The sequence below is a fragment of the Ambystoma mexicanum genome, chromosome 5q (assembly GCF_040938575.1).
Source record: "Ambystoma mexicanum isolate Mex_15411 chromosome 5q, UKY_AmexF1_1, whole genome shotgun sequence".
NCBI classification, from domain to species: domain Eukaryota; kingdom Metazoa; phylum Chordata; class Amphibia; order Caudata; family Ambystomatidae; genus Ambystoma; species Ambystoma mexicanum.
The window spans coordinates 466,628,860-466,647,871 of record NC_090933.1 but is presented as its reverse complement, the minus strand read 5'-3'; positions in this window follow the sequence as shown (position 1 = coordinate 466,647,871).

Sequence of the window (19,012 nt, the reverse complement as noted above, 5' to 3'; positions counted from 1 at the left end):
ATCTTCAATCCGCACATGAAATGTTACTCAATTCTATACTTCGCCATCAGATTCTGTAAAGTTTATATACTCTCTTAATTGGCCTCTTTTCTGGGTGTGTCATATCTGCTTCATGTGACATCACCAGTCTTCACTTTCATTCATCTTCACACTTCTTCCAGAACTTCCTTTAGAAGACCGTCATTTCTCTGCGGGTACACCATATAGGGTGTTCTCAATGGATACCTTGTTTTAAGAACTCTTTGCGGTATAGGGAGCATTACTGGCGTTGTGCATTTTGCAATTTCCAGTTTCCAACATATAATCAAAATGGGGGCAGGACTTCCGGTAGAGGCATTTGGCTCCTCCTCTACACTCCCCCCGCTGGTTGATTCATCGACCACTCTCTCATCAGTCTTCACATCTAGACGTCCTTGTCTGAAAAAGTGCTTCTTTGGAGTCCATATCTTCATTACTCCTTTCAGAGATCTTGCTGATTTTACATGCTCATCAGCAGTCCAGGTCATGAGACTACATTTTCCATTTGGGCTGCAGAAGATCCATCTTTCCATATACTTCTTGTGGTTTCTCGGATACAAGAACTTTGTTCCCTCAGGTGCTAGGATGCTTGCTTCTATGTACTTTCTGATTTCTTCATCTGTCATTCTATGGGTCCAAACATGACTTGACATTTATCATGATCTTCATTCCTACTGCTTTCCTTGTTGTCTGAGAAGTTGTCAACAGTCTAGTGGCCTAAGATATAAATGTGGCATTGTTACCTGAAGCTAAACAAATGGCACTACAGCTTCTAGGTAATACATTGGGCAGAAGAGATGTGAGAAAGCTGGGGAAGGGGATCAGGGTGCTTGCAAATAATTTACAGAAGTTAACCTGTAATGCTAAAAGCCTGCTGAAGCTGAAAGGAAGTAAGTCTTGTGGGCAGAGGAAAGGCAGACACTTCCTGAAACCTACCCTGTGGGTGGTGTACCGCAGGAGGATCACATGGGGAGGGGGGAACAGATGAAGAGGTCTGGGATAACCCACTTTCCCACTTTCCCCATAATCCAACCCTTTTAATGAATGTTTGCCAAACTAAAGATGTGGAAAAACCTAACTTTGATGAAACAAACTACATGTCCCAGAATCCTAAACGGACTGAGACGAGGAAAAGACTGAATAGGCATGTAGATGTACTAGTCAGACAATTAAGCCTAATAGCCAATTCAGGAGTCAGGCAATTGAGACTGAAGGCTCACACCTGAAGCCAATTGTCAAACGTGGGAGGCATAAAATGCTCCAGCAGGAAAGGAGAGGGAGAAGGAGCTGGAGCAGGATTGGAAGGCTGGCATTAGTGGTAGCAGAGGAGAAGCACACGACTGGAAATTCGTGAGGAAGTGGGAGTACAGAAGGGACACCGGAATGTGGAGACAGCAGAATTTACCTGCAAGTTTGAGAAGGTCATGTGTTCTCAAAATCTATATTGTACAGGCTTCTTAGAGGAAGATGTGCTGGAAGTGAAGTTTTCCCCATGTGAGCCGAGTCGCTGTGGTTGCAGAGCTGTGACTGTGCAGCAACCCAAGGCCAGAAGGCAAGGCGAGAGTTTAAGGAGTGAAAAAGACTACCAATAAAGGTGGCCGGACCGGAGACACCAGTTCAGGAGAAGGGTGTGGGTCCCAAATAAACCCAAAGACATAGCAGAGTTTGAGGAAGTCAGGGAATCAGAGCAAACGCAGTGTTCCTGAAGCTGGTGAGTGGCACAGTGTTCAGATTCACACAACACACCGTGACAGTAACTTTAAACAGTTCTGAAGTGGCTCCTGTAGAGTTAAAAGCGAGTAGAAGTTGTTTGTTATTCCTAAATTGACTATCAACAATGGAAATGTAACATGCACACTTATTCTGAAAGCTGAAGTGGTAAAATCCATTACATCCATTGCTGAACTATTTTGCATTACCGGAGTGGTTGCGTGTCTTTAATTTTCGAAGGAACGCTTACTGAAGCCATTCCGAAAACCTGTCATTATTGTTTTAAAGGAGTTACAAGTGAAACTACATCAAAGCAAGGCCACATGTCACCAACTGTGTTTCCCGAGTGAAGTTAGAAGTGGCCTTCTTGACACTACCCGGGAATAGTATTGCATTCAAGGTTAAAATCTATCTTAAAGAGTGATCGCATGTGCCTAATCATGTTTTCATTTTGAAGACAGAACCTGTTTTATCCTGAATTGACATTTTTTATTTCAATAAGTTACTATACTGAAGAGGAAAACAAGCACTACCCAAGTCAAGAGGCGAACCCTTTTCATAGTGAAAAAAGCTGTGTTTAAACCCATTCATCTAATCTGTGAAGTTGTCCAGTGGCCTAAGACATACATGTGCCATTGTTACCTGAAGCTAAAAAGTGGCACTACAGCTTTTGGGTAATACATTGGGCAGAAGAGTTGTGTGAAAGCTTGGAAAGGGGAGCAGGATGCCTGTAAATAATGTACAGAAGTTAACCTGTAATGCTAAAAGCCTGCTGAAGCTGAAAGCAAGTAAGTCTTGTGGGCAGAGGCAAGTTACCCATGCAGCAGGTAGACAGACGGAAGAGGCAAAGAGGCTGTCCCCTCTTAGGAAGTCATTAAAGAGAAGAGTGTCTTGCCTACCTGAACCGGTTGAGCAGACTCTGCCTGATAATTCTGAAGCACAAAGCAGTGGTAAAAGTACTTTAACTGGGTGGTATGCAAAGTTGTCAATGGATGTCACATTGGATTAGTTTTGAAGTAGTGGCATACTGTGTAACTAAAGTGACCAATCTCATATTAGCACCCTGGTGGGGGGAGCCAGTCAATCAGGTGGCTAGGACCGTGAGCTGAAACGGGCGCTCTCAACTCGCATTCCATGCTGCCTGAAAGCTGGTTCCCTCCGCCCCCATCTTCTCCCCACCCTCCAACCCCCTTTTTTTCCCACCTTCCTACCCCACTTGTGTTCCACCGTCGTTCCTTCTTCTCAGCCCACACAGGCCGCCATGGAAAGGGAAGAGGGGTTCCATATGGAGCCCTGCCTTCTTTTTCCAAGGTGGCCATCTTGGAAAAGTATTATCCGTTATTCAACGGGACACGTGCAATGTCCCGTTGAATGAAGGAAAATACTTAATTTTTGTTTAGCACCCCTGGTCAGCGCTTTAGCAACCGGAGATGCTAATAGCCTTAATCCCCATTCCAAGTGCTGGAACCTGGGGTGCCAGCCCAGTGCTCTCGATAACCGCTGTCGCTTCACTTGGGCCGATAACTTAGGCTGCCACACCGTTACACCCCGTTCCAGCCTTGGGGGATTAACGCCATAGTAACAACAGTAGATGAGTGGTTGTTAGAGGGAAGCAGCAACCCAAAGAGTAGCATCCGGACAATTATAGCAAATATACTGCAGAAGTACTAACCCATTGTAAAGTGATAGCTGGAGAAGTCGTATACCTTTTCTTTTGAACTGTGACAAATATTATTAAAGAGAAGATAACCAGGATTACCATTGGTGTTATTTTCTTTGTTGGAATTTGAAGGTGTTGTTTTCACTCAAACCAGAAAATTATCAGTCGATTTTTGTTTAATGAACTTTTATTTTGACTTGAAACTGATTATAGCTGGTTCAAGACTTTTCTTTTTCTTTGAACATTTCAAAGCTGACTTTGAAACCTGGAGAAAGAATTTTACCCAGGATGGGTGAAGGTCATCCAAATATTCGTTCCATCCACCCTGATGACTGGCTCCTCCACCACCATCTTCCTCCTACCCTCTGTCCCCCTTTTCTTTTCCCCCCACATTCACCCCCCACTTACCTAATTTCTGCAGCAGGGATTGCTGCCGCTGCAAGGGCGTAGATTCTTAAGGATATAGTTAGCAATATTCGTTTTTAAGCACTCTTTAGATAATTGATTCGACAAAATGTATAACATCAAACAGAGGAACAATGGTTTCTGTATTTTAGGTATACAGGGATGAAGTGAGCACCTATTTATTTATACATAAAAATGTAGTGAAGACAGGAGAAATTGCATAAAAACATTATAATGTCAACATAATCAAAAGTTGATGGAAATTCCACTCTCAATGGCTTGACGCGTTTCGAGGTGATACCTCTTCTTCAGAAGCCTCTGTGGATCTACTGTCTAGTCAAAATGCATTTAGGGAAAAAAATCAACAGAAGGTATACTTGTAAGTTCGTCAACCAAATAAACAACAAGCAGCATTACTTCATTCAAATTAAGTATCTACATGTAGTGTGCTAAACAGTGCAAACATTCAATTTAGTTTGACCAGAGTAACTATCTGGCCATGTTTTTTAAAAATTCAAAACACTGTCTAGTATAATCCCGTGCACCTCTAAAGGGAATCCAACCAAATAGAATATCAATAGTAATCTAAAAATGGAAGCTATAATGAAGGCTTCTAAAATTCAATTCAACAAATGAAACATATTCGATTTTAAGGGCATATTCAACCAGTGTAGGTTTACTGTTAAGCATGGTAAATACAAACTACACACCAAAGAAGGGTTTTTTTTCACAAAGAGGATATTTTACGTAAAGAAAAAAGTACTAACCTATTGAGGTTTAATGTTGTAGCAGAAAAGCCATCTATGGCGAAAAATAAGTCCAAGTGGACATGCTTGCAGTGCCAAGACCTCGATTTAGGTGTTTTCTTGGTACAGAAAGGTACTTCAATACTTCCGGTAATCTCTGTGGATAGCAGTGTTAATGTACGGGTCACTGTGTGTGACTAAATATCTATTCACAAGTACAATAATGCGTTAGTTAGTGAGGAAATGACCATATACCTGCTATAATTCGTGCGGTAAAGCACGTGGGTATGTTGTGGCAGGGTTCAATGTACGGGCAGGATTCTTCTGTGTTGCATCTAACGTTGCAGGAAGAACGGGTGCAGATAGATCTGGGAGCTCGTAAGTGCGAATGCTTTCTGTGGAGGACAGTGTGGTGCTAGTGAGTATTCAAGATCATATGGATCATTGATCACACGGTCAAAAACCTGTACAGTATTCTATACATAGCGCGTACCTGTACAGCCTCTATGTACATCCAGTTGTGTTTCTCTCTGCTCGTTTTTTGCACGGTGCCCATGGAAACGAGGGACCGTGTTCAAACAGCCTAGTATTTGGCGGGCTAGATTCGAGGGGTAGAAATCAACAACGGACTAACCCGATGTTCGAGAAATGTGGCGGCCATCTTTAGCTATGTAAAAGGACCCTGTTAGTAAAGGTGGTTATGTGTGTAAAATTCTGCAAGTCATCTTCTGACAACATAATCAAAATTCTATTAAGAGTAGCATAAGTTTGAACAATATGATGATAACAGCAGCGGTCGAAAAACAAAGTTATTTTACCAAACATTTTCTACACGTGGTGCTACTTATGCGTATGGCACTTCTGTATCGTTCGAGTGTATCCAAACATCACAATATGTCCATTTGCATCCCTTTATCTAATTTGCTGGACAATCTGATACATGGTACCAGATGTCCTCACATTCTTGGTTATGCACACTGTTTACTTGTTCAATATTACAAGTGGCGAATGTACATTGCTGTAAATTCCATCATACACTAGGACTAACAATACTAAGTCCTAGCATGCAACAATGCATTAAAATATGCATAATATGTACCGTGGCGTGAGGACTGTTCTTCAATGGCTATGATCACTTGATTAGTGCTGCTGATCTATCAAATGTCTAGTTATTTCAATAGGGTGCCCTTGTGATATTAATTATCCCATTCTCCAGACAGTCAGTTGTGGGGACGTTGCTGCCTTCCCATATCCAAAAGCATAGTGAATTATTGGTGCATGGTAGAGAGTGCAGGGTCTACAGGACAGAAATATCTAAAAAGTAAAAAGTATCTAAATGAAGCAGTTCAAGGATGTCTCCTCGTTGAGACCCCTTGGGTATTTGGTGTCTAAAAGGTATATCCAATATTTTTCTCTTTGTGCCAATAGTCTTATGTAGTTGCCACCTCGCTGTGGTTTGCTTACAACTTCAACAACCTGGAATCTTAATTGACTGATGTTATGTTTTGCTTCCATAAAATGTCTGGCTACTGGTGATTTCTGGTTTTGGCACCGGATGGTGGACTTGTGCTCTGATATTCGTTCTTTCAAAGACCTCGTAGTCTGTCCAATGTATAATTTGCCACAAGGGCATTTCAGAGCGTATATGACGCCTGCTGTTATACAGGTGGCGAAGCTTCTGATCTTTATCTTTTTGCCTGTTGATGGGTGAGAGATGGTATTACCCTTAATTACATTGTTGCAGTTGGTACAATTAAGACATGGAAAAGTGCCCATTTTTTTAGTCTGTAAAAGCATCTGTTTATCCTTATTTGGTCTTTCAGCTTTCACAAGTCTGTCCCTAAGGTTGCGGCCCCTTCTAAATGCCATCATTGGTACTCTTGGGAAGAGTTCTTTCAGGTGTTCATCACTTTGTAGTAAAGACCAGTGCTTTCTTATAGATTTGCCAATCTGGAAACTTTGACGTGAATATTTGGAAATATACTTCAATCGAGTAGAATTAGTTCTGGACTTAGGTGCTAACAGGTCTTTCTGTGTTAGATGGTTCGATCTATCGTTGGCTTCTTGTAGAATGTCCTGAGGATATCCTTGTTTCTCAAATCGCTCAATTAGTTGAGTGCATTCAATGTCAAGGCCAGCTGGGTCTGATATGATTCTTTTTAGTCTCAATATCTGACTGTAAGGGAGACTTTTTAGCATGGGTTTCGGGTGAAAGCTGGTAAAGTGTAGGAGATTATTGTTATCTGTGGGTTTGTGATAAATGGTGGTCACTACCTTTCCTTCATAGATCTTCAAGCTGACATCTAAAAAGTGGAGGTCTGGTTCTCCAACGTCCATCGTGAATTTGATTTTTGGGTGTACTGTGTTCATGTAGAGTAAAAACTCATCCAATTCAGTTCTTGTGCCGCACCAGATTCCAAATATATCGTCTATGAATCGTTTCCACAGTATGATCTTACATGACCATATTTGATTATCTAAGACGTGTTCTGTTTCAAATCTATACATAAAGGAGTTTGCATAGACAGGTGCCATAGCAGAGCCCATGGATGTGCCGGATATTTGATTGTAGAAGGTCTTTTGGAATCGAAAGTAGCTATTATGTAAGATGAGTTTAAGTAGTTCAATAATGAACTCTGGGTTACCTCGTATTTGTTCAGAGTTGGAGAGTAACCATTCCACAGCGTTAATGCCTTCATCGTGTGGTATAGAGGTATATAGACTGCATACATCCATACTGAATATGATGCAGTCGCTACTGATAGCCGAGATTTCTGCTAGACAGTTGAGGAAGTCTGTGGTGTCTTTGAGGTAGGTAGGAATTTCCTGAATTAAAGGCTGTAGAAGGCGGTCAACATAGATAGCTAGGGGATCGAAGATGCTCTCCGTTCCTGCAACTATGGGTCTTAATGGAGGTTTCTGATTGTCCTTATGAATTTTTGGAAGTCCATAGAATACTGGTGTTATCGGATGTTTATTAATGAGAAATTGACTGGTTTTAACACTTATCCAATCATTGTCGAGTGCATTGTCAATTAAGGTCTCGATAATAGTCTTTATACCCTGAAGGGGGTCGCCATTCAATCTACTGTAAGTTGTCTGGTCGTTGAGTTGTTCGAGGCATTTAGTGGTGTAGTAAGTCGAGTCCATGACTACTATGGCTCCGCCCTTGTCTGCCGGTTTAATGGTGATATCTTCATCTTTTGCCAAGGTCTCAATATGCTCAAGCTGACTATTCTTGATGTTGATCGGAGATAATTTGCAGTAGTTGATCCGTTTCAAGTCATTAAGTACCTTTTTCTCAAATAGATTGAGTATAGGATTTTGGATAGGTGGATCGAACAGGCTCTTGGGTCGTAATTCTAGATTGTCTTCAGGAGTATCATCTTGTCCTGGATCATTTTCAAAAAACATCTTTAATCTAATCTTTCTCATAAGTCGGTGTAGACAGACTTGCTCATCAAACATAGATGTGTTACTCGTGGGTACGAATGATAGGCCCCGATTCAGAATAAACAGTTGGTCACTTGATAGATGTTTACTTGAAATATTCATCACTATGTTTTCAGTTATTTGTTTTTTGTTTTTTGTGGCCTTTTTACCTCTTCTGGTCTTTCTCTTAACCGATCTCTTAGGCCTAAAAAAGCCCCAGACGGTGTTGCTATTCGTCCTGTGTGTTGATCTATTGGTGTGTCTGTTCTGGCTTTCTCTATGTCACTCTGTGATGTTGTTGGTTGATGTCTTGAGGCTTGACTGATCGGATCTCCTCTACTCCCACTGCTGCTATCGCTACCCGAATTGGGTGAATTCACGTGTGGTGGTCTATTTCTGTTCTGGTTCCGGTGGTGGTAAAACTCTTGCCAGGAGTAGACGATGTCGTTCAAGTAGTCGAAGGTGTCTCTTTTGAACTTTCTTAGCTTTCTTTGTTCAATGTCCACCTTATAGTTATTTAGTTTTTCGTTAATGTCCTCCAGAAGACCTGTAAGTTCTTCCGCTGTTTTAAATTCCGATAGTTGCGTTTTTAGTTTTAGAGCCTAAATGTCTGTATCTAAAGTAGTCAATGACTTCGAAAGTTCTTCAATAGTTAATAGAATAAGATCAAGAGAACACTTGTTTAGGATCTGGTCCCATTTGGCAATAAATGTTTTACTCTCGCTGCACAGGGTCGGTCTCAGATATACCCTTAGACCTCTAGGGATCCTCTGGGATTTATAGTACTCAACTAATGTTGTAGCGTGAAGTTTTTGTGATATTTCACGTCTAATCAGTTTTTCCAACTGTGAAATAAATCTCTCTGAATTTGACGTAGACTGTAGGTTTTTCTCTGCGGTCTTGATCAGAGACAGAATGCGTTTCGCTTCCTCCGTGTCAAAAGCGAGGGTTGTAGCGTGTTTGTCAGTCAGTTCATTAATGCGTGAAAATGACATATTAGTTAAATGTTTAGGGAAAGGGGTGCTACCACTGATTGTGCCTCACTGGAATGAATCCAATGAACAAACAACAAGGTATAGTGGTGGAGTGAGTGCACACCCAAATAGAGGAGATGTTTGAAAATATTATTTTGAAAACCACAAGGAGTGATGTCGATACTTTTATGAGGTGCAGAGGAGGAAAAGAGGGTTTTGGCACAAAAACCCTACAGCAAATAAGAGCAAGGGAAGAGGACCCAAAGTTCGAGTCCTCCCGTCCCCTGCACACTCTTGGACTACGCAAAAAGGGCGTAAATTCTTAAGGGTATAGTTAGCAATATTCGTTTTTAGGCACTCTTTAGAGAATTGATTCGACAAAATTTATAACATCAAACAGAGGAACAATGGTTTCTGTATTTTAGGTGTACAGGGATGAAGTGAGCACCTATTTATTTAAACATAAAAATGTAGTGAAGACAGGAGAAATTGCATAACAACATTATAATGTCAACATAATCAAAAGTTGATGGAAATTCCACTCTCAATGGCTTGACGCGTTTCGAGGTGATACCTCTTCTTCAGAAGCCTCTGTGGATCTACTGTCTAGTCAAAATGCATTTAGGGAAATGTAAAATATCCTCTTTGTGAAAAAAACCCTTCTTTGGTGTGTAGTTTGTATTTACCATGCTTAACAGTAAACCTACACTGGTTGAATATGCCCTTAAAATCGAATATGTTTCATTTGTTGAATTGAATTTTAGAAGCCTTCATTATAGCTTCCATTTTTAGATTACTATTGATATTCTATTTGGTTGGATTCCCATTAGAGGTGCACGGGATTATACTAGACAGTGTTTTGAATTTTTAAAAAACATGGCCAGATAGTTACTCTGGTCAAACTAAATTGAATGTTTGCACTGTTTAGCACACTACATGTAGATACTTAATTTGAATGAAGTAATGCTGCTTGTTGTTTATTTGGTTGACGAACTTACAAGTATACCTTCTGTTGATTTTTTTGCCTAAATGCCTTTTGACAAGACAGTAGATCCACAGAGGCTTCTGACGAAGAGGTATCACCTCGAAACGCGTCAAGCCATTGAGAGTGGAATTTCCATCAACTTTTGATTATGTTGACATTATAATGTTGTTATGCAATTTCTCCTGTCTTCACTACATTTGTATGTATAAATAAATAGGTGCTTACTTCATCCCTGTACACCTAAAATACAGAAACCATTGTTCCTCTGTTTGATGTTATAAATTTTGTCGAATCAATTCTCTAAAGAGTGCTTAAAAACAAATATTGCTAACTATATCCTTAAGAATCTACGCCCTTGTTGCGTAGTCCAAGAGTGTGCAGGGGACGGGAGGACTCGAACTTTGGGTCCTCTTCCCTTGCTCTTATTTGCTATAGGGTTTTTGTGCCAAAACCCTCTTTTCCTCCTCTGCACCTCATAAATGTATCGACACCACTCCTTGTGGTTTTCAAAATAATATTTTCAAACATCTCCTCTATTTGGGTGTGCACTCACTCCACCACTATACATTGCTGCCGCTGCAGCCACTCCTTCTTCTTTGCTACCGCAGACTGCCATGAAAAGGGAAAAGGGGCTCCATCTGGAGCCCCGCCTTCCCTTTTCATGGCTACCATCTTGGAAAACGTGTGCAGCATCCCATTGAACAAAGGAAAATGCTTTTTTTAGCAACCCGGGTTACTGCTTTGGCAACCCGGGGTGCTAATAACCTTAATCCCCCATTCCAAGTGCTGCAATGGGGGTAATAGCCCGGTGCCCTCGTTATCCACCCTCGCTTTGTTCGGCCCAATAACTTGGGCTGCTGGGCTTGAACCCCCTGTTCCAGTCCTTGGAACGGGGGATTAATGCCATATTATCTTGTGTTGCTTAATCACTTTCTTTGGATGTTTGGTGATTAGGGTGGGGGCCAGTTTACTCATGCTAGAGATTGTTTCCTCAGCCTTTAGACTAGGTAGGGAATTCCTCAGTAGTGTAGGGCAATAATCTAGACTTTATTTGCAAACATTTACTAAAATGTCTTACTTTGGGAAAACTACAAGCAGTTGTCCACCTTGCATTACTGACTCATCACATGTCCAGTACCAAAGCATGAACATGTGCACAGTAGCATGAAAAGTTGAGTCACAGCCCTCTAGAGCACAGTACCCCTGACATGAGGGCAAAAATATACAGTACACCATTAAAATAATGCAAAAGAATGAGAAGGAAGCAAGAGGATATGGGTCTGTGGGGACATGGGCAATGGCATCACCTCTGTGGTTCAGTTGGAACCCCCATCCAGGGATGGCATACTCTGGCCATGGATGGTCAAAGCCTGGTTTCATTGGCTACAGCCACTCGTGAGAGGGATGCATGCATGAGTGAACCAATTGCAACACTTTCCTGATGATGACTGTTGTGAGTGGCCACAGAGTAAGTATGCATGTTGACCGTTGATGTCTCCAACTGCATGTTGAGATTTTGCTGCAAGGTAGCCATCTCTTGGCGGTCGAGGGTCCTTGTGGCCAATATGTCCTCAAGCAGAGATTGCCGCAAGGAATCTGTGTCTTGATGATATAATTCCCTTTAGGCCAACATCTCCTCATGCAGACATTTACTCAAGAAATCTGTGTCTTGATATTGGGTTTCCCTTGAGGCAAACATCTCAATTCAATTGGATTAAATTCATGAGCTTTATTCGACAAACAAGTCATAAGGCGCAAATACATTTGCATATCATCATTATACATAAAAACAAGGTAAAACAAGATAAAACAAGAAACAATAAAAATGTTCCACATATAAAAACAATATACAGACAGAAGTATTGAAATTAATGTGTATCCAAGACCTTGAAGTTTGCTCATACATATCCTCCAAACCCTCTACAGATATTGGCTTGTGGCATGCACTGTCAGACTATCAGCTGCATTTATACAATGTTTGCCTCAATGTGGCCATCTCTTGTTGCTGAACATCCCTCGAGGCCAAAAACTTCTCATGCAAGGATATCCTCTAAGTGGAGCCCTCCTCACGAGTCACCTGCCTCTGATGTTGCAGGTCTTCCCTCCTCTCCTACCGCATTAGGCGTAGTTCAGCATTGTGTACAGCATTTGAGGAAATTACATTTTCAGCCAGGTGATGGATGCCCCTGGCTTTCTGTTGCAGGACCTTGCCCCGTTGGGCACTTCCATGTAGCAAATCCTACTCTGACTCCACGTATCTGGTAGGCATATGTCCACCATGTGTTCGTGGCCTACCAAGCTGGGATGCCAAATCCTGGGCCAATGGCAGTGAGTGCACAGTCATAGGCTATTGGTCTGCAACCCTCCCACTGGCATCAGCCTCCACTGCGTCCTCCATGATTGTAGAAGGCAATGTTGTAGACACTGAAGCCACAATAGATGCTGGCCTCTTCACTGCCAAATCCAGGGTCTCCTGGCTCTCCTCTTCAGACTCAGCACACTCAAGGTACTTACAGAGCTCCATAGCATCTGGACTATTCAGTGGTAGACACTCCACCAGGTCCCTCAGTATGCCTTCCACATCAGATTTGTCAGCATCATCAGCAGACGAGTCGGCAGGCCTGCTGATGATGGCCTGCAACACAAAGACATTCTTACCAGGCACAGCACCTCGGTCTGTGCTGGTGGATGGCTGTGCCTTATCCGGGTTCTAATCATCCGCTGTGTCCTCAGCTGCACAAAGTCAGACAACAATATTCAGAGGCCTACTTCCCAGCTGAACATGCATATGTGAATTCAAATGCATAAAGACACATTAGTGACAGACACACATACATCGGACAATGAAACTGGGCATTCAGAATTGTACAAAGCACAGGTGACTAATGTTCAATGCTCCATGCAATCATGTCAGTGCATATTAGGTCCGGCATTAAGACACAGATTGGAGGGTTAGGTGACCATACATACATGTGTATTTTTGTATTGATTTTTTTTCATTTATAGCAGCGGGCAAAGCCAGTGAGCATCTAGGTACAGGTTACATACAGAGAAAAGTTAGTAGTGCACAATAGGAGAATGGTTAGCGAAAGAGGTGAGTTTTTAGCTTCTTTCTGAATGACGGGTAAGAGGAATTGGCCCTGAGCGTGGGGGGCAGCTTGTTCCAAAGGCTGGATTCACGCACTGGGAAGTTAGATTCTCCTGCTCTTTTGAGATTGTATCTCAGTGTGGATGTATGAGAGTGGAAGGTCTAAAAGTAGACAGATGGAGTCTCTGCTAAATTGCTCAGCCCATTTTCTACTTAATCCATGCCTACTTGCAACATGTTGAAGTATCACATTTTCTCCTGTGGACAAAACCTGCTTATAGGAATTTGTGTTGCCTAAATTCACATCCCCCTTTGCCAGATTGGTCCAAACCAGATTTGTGGTTACCAACGCTCACATCCATCTTCACCATGTGTGAGGAGAGTGAAAAATTGATAAAACATTCTAAATGTGGAATGAACATCACTCATCAAACATCTTTTGGCCAACCACTGCAACTTCTGTCTGGAACACAGCCTCATGTGACTTCTCTCTGACATTGTCGCTCATCCATGTCCACTGTCCGACAGGGCCAGTAAATGGATAACTATGACATTTTCCACTGCTTATTGTTATCCCATGTGAGTCAACATGTGTGTTCAAAATGCACTATCCACAAGCATGACACTGTGAGTGTGTCAAATGTCATGTATCTTGCAGTCCATTAACACATATAGCATTGGTTCTAAAGAATTCTGTATAAAGTAATATGTGCTGTAAGGTCAATGTCAACCACAACATAGTTCAAGCACCCACCTTCAAGGATGCACATAATGTAATGGAAGTGCCCATGGATGAATTACTGTAGTACTCATGCTTATGTGAGAAGGACCAAGAACAACTGTACTATGGTATAGCATTGACAAAGTATATATAAGGGTTGGGGGTGGTCAGGAATAGGTAAAATACAATAGGGGATCGGTGGCTTGGGGGGAGAACGGCACAACATAAAATAAAAATCAATTTTGATGAGTTTTTTCTGTAAAAAATACTCTGAAAAAACCCATTGAATATACATCCGTTGATGAAATGCCATAGAACCCTTTACTACAACATGTGATAGCATATCATGTATTGAGGAAAGCATATATATCATGCACACACAGCACTTACCTGATGTGGCAGCATAGTTGTCCATGCGTTGCATGCAAACCACCTGCTCACTGCTGATGAGGACACTGGCGACCTCTTCAAATGGAGACAGCTCATCAACATGTGGTAATCCACTTGGTAATCCACCTCCAGTTGCTGCTGAGCTTCTCTTTGGTCCTCCTCATGCGGTCACTCATCCTCTTGTGGGCATCTTATGCTTTTCACCCCTCTACGCCACAGACATTGATGAGATGTGTGAACTCCTGCCACATTCTCCACTGCTGGGTCACTGGAAGGATACTGCCAGCCCAAGGGAACAAGCTGACATGGTGTTTTTCAATGTAATCAGTGAAGATTGTTAGCTCCTCACCTGTGAAGCACCTCTATCTTGGTGGCTCCTTCTCCTTAACTTTTGCCTCTTTGTGCAGTGCTGCCTGTGCCTGCTCTACAGGATAGCCACTCTTAGTCCCAGTGGGCCTCGGTGATACTGGGGAAACTGTAGGCTCACCCCCTTGTTTAGCAGGTGGACCAGTCTTGTGCCCTCGTCCCCATCCTCATCCTCTCTGCGTAGCCCTCTCACTCATGGTGCAAGCCACGTTCACCGCAAGGTATCCACTAATATTGTCACCTCTGCATGAAAGGAACTCCAGTTCGTACCCCCCAAATATAGCTGCCACCACACATGACAGGAATTCCAGTTGATACCCAGGCAACCATTGCTGGCAGCGCGCAAGGCAGGAAATCCCCTTGGTCAACCCAAATATCGCTGCCTCCGCGCAATGCAGGATATCCGCTTGGTACCCCTCCAAATATCGCCACCTCCACACAGACCTGGGAAGGTACATGCAGGTTGGAGGCACTTGTGAGCCTATTATTTACATCATTATGCACGTATGCGTGCCCGGTGCAGCATGGAAATTCCTCTGATTTTGTCACTGCTGCATCGTGAATGAAGTGGAGACACCTGTGCCTTGCTGCTAAACCTGCCTTGTGCCGCATCTTGCCTTCCCCAGCTATATTTTGCATCCAAACCTTTACATCTGTTGCTTCCTGGTAGTGTGTTACTGGCTGCTAACCACTTGCACTTCCTTGGAGTGCCTGGTATTCGTCCATAGCCTGTTATCCTGCCAGGCTCTGTGATCACCTCATCTGCCATATAAGCACTTCCACACCTCAATACCACCACCACAGCTCCACAATACGTGTTTTCATGGCCAGCTTCACCCCACAAGCCTCGGGTGCACAATATCAGCAACATCAACTAGCAACCACAAGGTGTCGAGGCTGAGAGAAGTTGGAATCCTGGGTGAACAGGTCCTGGTCCATTATGTTGTCCTCTTCATTCTGAAAAAGCAGCTTGGAACGTGTGGCCGCCAGAAGATGTGGGTGGACAATACAAAGAAGCGCTGATATGACCTAAGGATCCGGAGCCAGGCAAAGGCAGCCCTCGAGGCCGGTGCTTCTGTGGAGGTGCTCTCTGCATGCCACCATTAGGTGACACCCCTTCACCTTCAGATCCTGGAGAAGATCAACCCAACGGTCCATGCTCAGGTCCTTGACCTGCAGACATGTATCCAAGCTGGTGGTGAGTACTCACAGGGTGAACATTTCCACAGATTTAGTATGTCGTACATGGGGATGCATGAATTTAACATGTTAGTGCTTTTCGCAGCATGTGTGTTGCACAATACTTAAATGGCATGCAGCCGCATGCTGATGCTGGAAGTATGCAACGGCACACATCTGTGAATGGGACATGCGTAGGAATGAGCTCAGTCAGCTTTTGGTGACTAGGTATGCTCATGCGCAATGTGAGATGCTATCAGCAAGGCCTCTGATAGCAGATGTTGAGGGCATGTGAGATAGATTCATGCACACTCATCTATGGGTGTTTCGATTGTGTATAATGATTGTATCATCTACACTATCCAACTGAGACAGAGACATGTGTATGGATGTGTGGTCATGGTAATTTGGAGCATTTGACTATCCATAACCACATTGGAACCTGCCGGGCCACTGAATGCGGGGATGCATGGTATTGTCATGGCCACAGGACAAGGGCCACTATCTTTCTCATCTAAATGGTCCAGATGGACCCAGTCATGGCGCCTATGGCGCCAGGCTCATGAAAAAGTGTTCTCTGCACACTTTGTATCTGGGGCACGTGCATCCAGGTGGCCCTTAGGAAACATTGGGGAGTATGTGCAGCAGTCTCTGGGAGTGGCAAGGTGGAGCCACAAGGCGGGGCCAAAGGGGAGTGGCTGGGACTAGGCTATTTAAGCCAGCCCCACCCGCATGCAAGTGCTTCGCGTTAGTCTGCTTTCTGCAGCGTAACACTTACTGCCACCTAAATCGCTCTTACCTGTTTCCAGCTCATCATCTCAATGCGCATCTCGCCAGGTTCCAGTACATCATCTTCAGCGCGCACCTTACCTGACTCCAGCCACACCACCGCTTGAAGCACAGCTTACCTGACTTCAACACTTTATCTTAGCGCACAGCTTACCTGCTTCCAGCAATACCATCGCTCGACATGCAGCCTACCTGACTCCAGCAACACCATCACTGGACGTGCATCTTACCTGTCTCCTGCAATCCCATTGCCGGCAGCGCATCGTATCTTACCTGATTCCCATTGTCATCGGAGTCGGGGCGCATCCTCACTTGTTCCCAACGTTTAGCTATGCGGGGGCTCTTCTTCTAGCCCAGCATCCTCACAGATCCATCCATCCAGTAAACGCTGGTAGGTTTTCAGATAGCCGCTTCCCGTCTGACGCCGCCAGGCCATCCCTACAAGAGAAAAAGATGCACAAGTTTAGAGACTGCATAAATACCTTACGCTTGGCCGCGCAACACATAAGCCTTGCGTTCGACCTTGAAAACCAACTTACCTTCTAATTGGGAGCTCTGCATTTCCCTCTGGCACCATTTGGACTTGCTCCCAACACCGCGACTCTGCATGGCCATCTTCACACCTATTGGGGAGAGAAAAGACATTACAAGGGTTATGGACAATAATCACAGGAAAAAGACATTGCAAAAGGATATGGACAATAATCATTGTTAAGAACACTTACCTTCAAAGTGGTACGGTCACAGCTGGGTTGTGCCGCCACACACACGGACCAGTGAAGCAACTAGATCCATCAGAGGCACCCCTGCTGATGAGAAGCAGGACAGAGATCTCATCCTCACAAGATAACAGGTGAGACTATCTGGGTAAATGCATGCTCACCTCATTCTGGAACGAAGGGTTCGAGGGACATCACAATCCAACCACAGCATTCTCACTGCCTCTCGTATTCTTTCAGGGGCAGTGCCAGCAACCAGAGCAGCCCACACTAGAGCAGCTGGGGAAGGATTCCGATCCAGGGGAGCCAAGTCCAGGGAGGGCTCCAACCATGCCCCAACGTCCCCGCAGAGACCAGTGAGCGTAACAGGTATGTCATCATGACATTTTTTGTGTTGGGAGCGAGGGCATTGCTGCTTGATCCTCAGCAATGGGTGCTTGCACATTATGTATGCTTTTATGTTGGACTGTCGGGGGTGCATGTTGCTAAATGTGGTTTGATGGAGTTGTGCCTATAGTGCTATGGACACAGGTAGCTAGGTGTCCTTTCCATGGCCCTGCCTGCAGGATACACTTGAGTCACCGCTTCTTTGCTGTAGTGATGTGAAATGAGTTGTTATCATGTGTATGTGGCCAGCCATCAATGTGCTATGTTCACATGTGCATGTCTCGTCATTGTGACTTGTCATTTTGCCTTCTGTTGTGAGAATGGACACTATCTGATTTTTTAGCATGGGCGTGTCTGTTTGAGGCAGTTGCTTGTTGACTAATGCTGACAGCATGCTACAGATACAAATGCAGAGAGTACATATGGATTGGCACCTCTGTTATTTGTACCCTTTTCCAAAATTTAAGCAACTGAAGAAGAGGGTACCACCTGTGCTGTGGAGCTGCATCCCAGGGGAAAGGCCTCCAGATGCAGGCACAGCCCCCGGGCACGCCAGTTACTGCTACCTCCTCTGAGGGCTATTTGCCCGTGGGAACATCCCATTTAGATGGCAACGCTGGTGAGGAGGAGTATGATATGATGTGGCATTTATAATGCGCCTATACACAAGTGTTTCAAAACGTGATGAAGCAAGGGAGGGGAACAGAGGGAAGACAGAGACAACGATCTTCCTAGTCCAGATGACATTGATATTGCGCTTGTGCAGGCGAGAGGGGAAGGGGAAAGTGCAGGTAGGAGCAGGGGGCAGTGCAATACATAGAATCAACAGTAAAAAGTAAATAGAATACATTTAAACAGTAGGTAAAAGTGCGGGCAGTACGTGGCAATTGCAGGGGTAAGTGCAGACATCAAGCTGGTGGGGATGTAGGGATACATAAACAGCCCCTAAGTGCAGGGGTTGCCTGGGAGGCACTGCAGGTGTGCAGCTGGCGGGGGACGGGACCTTGGCCCAAGATCAGAGGGTAACCAGGTGACCAGTGCAGTTTCAGTCAGGAGTTCAGCAGGGGAGAGGAGGTGAGAATTCATAAGCAAAGAGGAAGGTCTTGAGGTTCTTCCAGAACTGGAGATGGTTCTCCTCAAGTTTCAGGGAGGCAGGAAGGCTGTTCCAGAGCGAGACCCCAGCCAAAGAAAATGATCTACCACCAACTTGTTGCTTGGAGAACCGACTCACTCTGAGGGAGTTGGAGGTGGATGGGCGAAGGAAGATATTTAGGAAAAGAGAGTTGAAGGTATTGAGACCCCAATCCCGAGAAGGCCTTGTGGACAAAGCAGAGGGTTTTGAACTTAATCCTCGCAGCACTGGGAGCCAGTGCAGAGATTTCAGTCCTGGAGAGATACAATCCCCGGGCTTGAGGCTAAGGACAAGTCTTGCAGTCCTGTTCT